Source organism: Onychomys torridus, chromosome 8 (genome assembly GCF_903995425.1).
Source record: "Onychomys torridus chromosome 8, mOncTor1.1, whole genome shotgun sequence".
Classification (NCBI taxonomy): domain Eukaryota; kingdom Metazoa; phylum Chordata; class Mammalia; order Rodentia; family Cricetidae; genus Onychomys; species Onychomys torridus.
In genome coordinates, this window is record NC_050450.1 from 37,024,364 (window position 1) to 37,029,621 (window position 5,258).

General features: G+C 42.7%; 1 non-coding gene across 1 annotated transcript; it reads left to right on the forward strand.

The window, feature by feature from the left end:
• Window positions 1-4,102: 4,102 nt before the first annotated feature.
• LOC118590586 lies at window positions 4,103-4,209 on the forward strand. Its single transcript, XR_004945853.1, has one exon. It is a non-coding gene; the product is annotated as a U6 spliceosomal RNA (small nuclear RNA).
• The last annotated feature ends 1,049 nt before the right edge of the window (window positions 4,210-5,258 follow it).

Below are 5,258 nucleotides of genomic sequence, written 5' to 3' on the forward strand. Positions count from 1 at the left end.
TGGAACACACTTGCCACACAAGGCTGATGACCTGAGTTTGACCCCTTGGCCCCACGTAAAGTGGAAGAAAAGAACTGACTTCACAAAATTATCCTCTGACCTCATGTGCATGCCATAGTACACACACAACAATAATAATAATAAATTACAATTTTAAAAAGCCTTTTCTGAGATCTTCATTGATGTATCCCACTACGATCCCCCTTCTATAACTCATCTAAAGCAGTCAAAGATGTAGTGTAAACTTAAAACAGTGTAGAATGACGGTGGGCAGGGATGGGAGGGGTAAGGTGGGTGGGACAGTAGTAGCAGTGTATGATGTGTATAGTTTCTTCTGGGTCAGATGCTAAAGTTCTGGAGATGGATAGTGATGATGGCTGAGCAACAGAGGCAGTTGAGTTGGTGTTATGCACAGTTGAGAATTTCCAGAATCTGTACTCTTCCGATTCAATTGTCTTCTCCTATTTCCCAGCTAAACGTGTTGCACTGTTGGCCCTAGGCTCAAGCTAGCGTGGGGGATGCACCCTCACTCCTCCTCACAGCCTGATCACTCCAGGTCCATCCTCCCACCTGAGTGTGTGTCCATCTGTCACTGTCCCCTTATTCTCTACCATCATCCTGGACCATCTTACTTGAATCCCTAAGGGATCCCCTACCTAGTTTTCCTGTATCCTCCCTGGTCCTGCTCCCCATAGGCTGTTCCCCACCAGCCTCAAGGTTGAGCCTTTACAAACAGAAAGCAAGAGCTGCCATTTCTCCTTGGAAGCTTCCTGCCACTTGCATGGGACAGAATCTGAGCTCCTCTCCAAGGGGTCCTTGTCCCTACATTTGGCAGGTCTATTCCTACCTGGTAGCACATTCTCCCTTAGTGTGCTTATTGCCTGCACTTTGAAACTCCTTTAGTTTCTCAAAGCGACTAGGTTTCACACTCACTCACAGCCATTATCTACAGCCATGCCTTTGCCTGGGACACCTTCCTTCTATCAGTTGCTTAGCCAAAACCCTCCTTTGGTTTCAGGTTTTGGCAGATGGAATTTTTTTAGTTTCCCTCAGTGATGTCATGTCTGTCTTCTATCCTCCCTTCCCCTGCCCATGACACTTTTTAATTTATCCATATTAGTCTCTTCCTTCCCAGACCATCAGATTCCTGAGCAATCATGGCTGCCTTAATAACCCTGGCACCTAATCAGTATATGGTGAACCATAGGCACTCAATAAGTGTATGTTGGATGAATAAAGAAATGAGTCATCTTGGAGGGTACCCTAAGAGGGAAATAAGAAAACCTACCTGCACAGCTCTCCAAATCTGCTCTGTGTACACTATTACATGTACCCACCGAAAGCCACTCAACAAGGACACATACACTCAAAGGTCCTTTCGAAAGAGCTTCACCTTTCCCGAGAGAGTGTCTGTGTGACTCTCACCAAGGATAGGTGATTGCTTGAGCCCTTCTCTGTGCTGAAATAAAGCCATTGACAAGTGCCACCCACCTGCTCTCTACCCTTGATTTTCAATGGCATCCTGCCTTCTGCACTAGTGAATAAATTCCTCGAAACCACGTGAGAATGGTAATAGATATGAGTTATAAAATGAGGTCTGTGGCTGCCAAGTGCCCCGAAGCAGTCCCTATGTCTTATTCAGCAATAATGAGCCAGCCATGGCTCCCTCTGTAGACACTCCTCTTGCGGGAGACCTTAGCCTAGGTAATGCTTCAACAAACAGTACTTGGGTAAGGACCAATGCTACAGTGATTGTTATTGTTGCTATGGACTCAATTTTATTTCCATTTAATTAGTAATTATATTAAATTACATGGCTGAAATGTTTTTAAAATGGATATTCCCTGGCCCTTGGCGGCTCATTCTCCATCAGTGCAAAAATATGGGCTATTTTGATTTCAGCCATTAGAGGCTGGAGTGATGAACACCTCTCAGGGCAATAAGGGGAAATCTAAACCTAGTATCTTTTTACAACAGTCTAACTTCTGCTGTCTATACAGAAATATGTGAAAACTGTTTTCTCCCTAGACAGGGCTCCCATGATGGCAAGTTCTGGAGTGTCAGAAAGGAAGGAGTCCAACGACCTTGTAGTATAGATGGATGTGGCCCCTTCCTCAAGAATGCTCAAATTAACAGAGAGTTTAAACAGGGCTTGGTGGCACTAACCTTTAATCCCGGCATTGTAGAGGCAGGCTAAACTCTGAGTTCAAGGTCCAGCCTAGTCTAGAGAGGGAGTTCCAGGACAGCCAGAGCTACAGAGAGAGGCCCTTTCTCAAAACACAAACAAACAAACAAAAAGGAATGCTCAAGTTTACAGCTAACTCTTACTCATGTGACTATGATATGTGCACCTCATGTTTTGGAATTGATATCTTGTTACAATGGAAATTCTTGAACCTGCCTGTCTAGGGTATGCATATGAAACAAACAGAGGGACTTGCTTTCTTTTTTTTTTTTTTTTAAGATTTATTTATTTATTATGTATACAGCATGTATGACTGCAAGCCAGAGAGGGCACCAGATCTCATTATAGGTGGTTTTGTGAGCCACCATGTGGTTGCTGGGAATTGAACTCAGGACCTCTGGAAGAGCAGCCAGTGCTCTTAACCTCTGAGCCATCTCTCCAGCCCACTTGCTTGCTTTTTAAATTTTAAATATACTGTCTTTAAATTATTAAATCCAAGGAATGAATGAGATGAACTTGAAATATCCTTTGCATCATAAAATAAGGAAATGTTCAAAACAATGATGAAGAGGTGGAAGGAAGGAAGGAAGGAAGGAAGGAAGGAAGGAAGGAAGGAAGGAAGAAACTTGAAGAAACTCCCACTGACCAAATTGGGAAATTCTGAGTATTAAAATAAATATAAATAGAAGGGCTAGAGAGTTAGCTCATCAATTAAAAGCAATTGCAGCTCTCCTAGAGGACATAGGCTCAATTCCCAGGACCAACATGGTGGCTTACAACAGTCTGAAATTCCAGTTCTAGAGGATATAATACCCTCTTGTGGCCTCTACAGGTACCCACACATGTAGGATACAGACATACAAGCAGGCAAAACACCCATACACATGAAATAATTTTTTAATTTATAAATAAATAAATAGATCACTGATTGATAGATAGATAGAAACAAACAAACAAAAACAAACAAGGCTGAGAAGATGGCTCAGCAGTTAAGATGCTTGTTGCTCTTGCAAAGGAACTAGGTTGGGTTCTCAGCACCCATATGGCAGCTCACAACCGCCTGTTAACTCCAGTTCTAGGGGGAATCTTACACCTCTTCTGACCTCTGCCCACTCCTGCATGCATGTGGTAGGCATACATACATTCAAGCATACACATATTCATATAAAATAAAATAACTGGTTTTTTAATAAATAAATAAATACAGGCAAAGACTGGAAGATGGTTCAGCGGATAGGAGTGATTGTTGCATAAACATAAGAGGACCTGAGTTATAACCTCCAACACCCACATAAAAAGCTGGACACGGCCTCGCCCACACCTATTTCCCTAGTGCTGTGGATGGCAGGGACAGGAAGATAGCTCTGGCTTCAATAAGACGCCCTGTCTGCAGAAAATAAAGTGGAAAGTGATAGAGGAGGACACCTGATGTCTTCCTCCAACCTCCACATGTGCACAGGCCTACACATGTACACACGCGCACACACTCACTTTCACACAAACATGTGCGCATGTGTATAAGTTTTTTAAAAAGTAGCATTTCATAATCTATTGAGTAGGATGAACACTATGGCAACCATGATAGTGGTAATTAATTCAGGCAAGAAACATCAATGGATGCTGAAACTCTAGCAAGTGACAGGTTGATATGGAAAGAGCCATTCATAGTGTCTCAAAGTATCTCCTCATAGGATTTTTTTTTTACTAGTTACAATGAGAATAAAGTATGACTTTGCCATGGAGACAGAGACCACCCTAAGTGATTAAAGCTAAAAGTACAGCAACCAAATAACCACACTCTGCCACTCCAGCCAAAATGTAGGTTAGAGCTCACCACAAGGAAACAGGGCAAGAGCAGAGAGGGAGAGATGGCAAAATACAATCTTCATTCATGCCTAGCTCACGAAAGTCAGGGAAGTGCTCGCTTCAGCAGCACATATATTAAAATTGGAACCATACAGAGAAGATTAGCATGGCCCCTGTGCAAGGATGACACACAAATTTGTGAAGCGTTCCATATTTTGTTGAGACATAAACAAACTTCCTTCATTTAAAAAAAAAAAAAAGAAAAGAAAAGAAAAAGAAAGAAAGTCAGGGGAAAGCTGAGGATCTATTCCAGGCTGAAAGAAACTATGGAGACAGGAAATCTGGATCCTATGCATGAACTTAAGCAGAACCCTCAGCAATGGAGAACATCACTGAAACAATTGGTGTTAGTGGATCTCTCTGGGAAGGATATGCCTAGGATCTGTATGGCTGCTGTGCTTTGCATTTGAAATATCCCCCATAGGCTCACACGTATGACTACTTGGTTTCCAGCTCTTGGACTTGTTTTGGAAGGCCATGGAAACTGTAAGAGGTGGAGCCCCACCTAAGGAAGTGGGTCACTGAAGACAGACAGGGAGATCTTATAGCCCAGCTCCACCCACTGCCTCTGTTTCCTTTTCCACCACAATGTGAGGAGGTGAAGAGTCCCAGCTTCTCACTCCTGTCACCATGCTGACTGTGTCCTCTCAAACTGTGAGCCAAAATAAGCCCGCCCTCCCCCTTCAAGCCCCGTCCATGTTAGGTATTTGATCAAAGCAACAGAAAGGCAATGCCACGTGACCCCAGCACTTGGGGATTTGATGCCGTTTCCAAGAACGAGGGGTGCAGCTCCATGCTGTGGTGTTTGCCACACATAAGACTCCTGGCTTTGGTCCCCAGCACTGTTTGTGCTGAAAGTTCCTTTTCTTTAGATGCCATCTCCATTTTTCTTGAAGCAGGTGACCTCTTTTTGATAATGGCATATATGAGATATACTTCTATATTTTCCAAGAAAAAATAAAAACTATTTTTCTAAGAAAAAGCCTAAGTATAATGAAGAATGGCACTTGGCACTAGAAATACTTCTTTGGTAAAAATAAAGTCATTAAATATTTAAGCAAGCCAAGGTTGAGAATTCGGGCTTTTATGTGCAAAGATGCACAACTTCACTCATCATTCAGAAAATATGAATCAAAACCAGAACATAGCAGGCTTTTTCTTTTGGGCCACGAACCCACTCCCAAATCATGACACAGAGACTTATTAG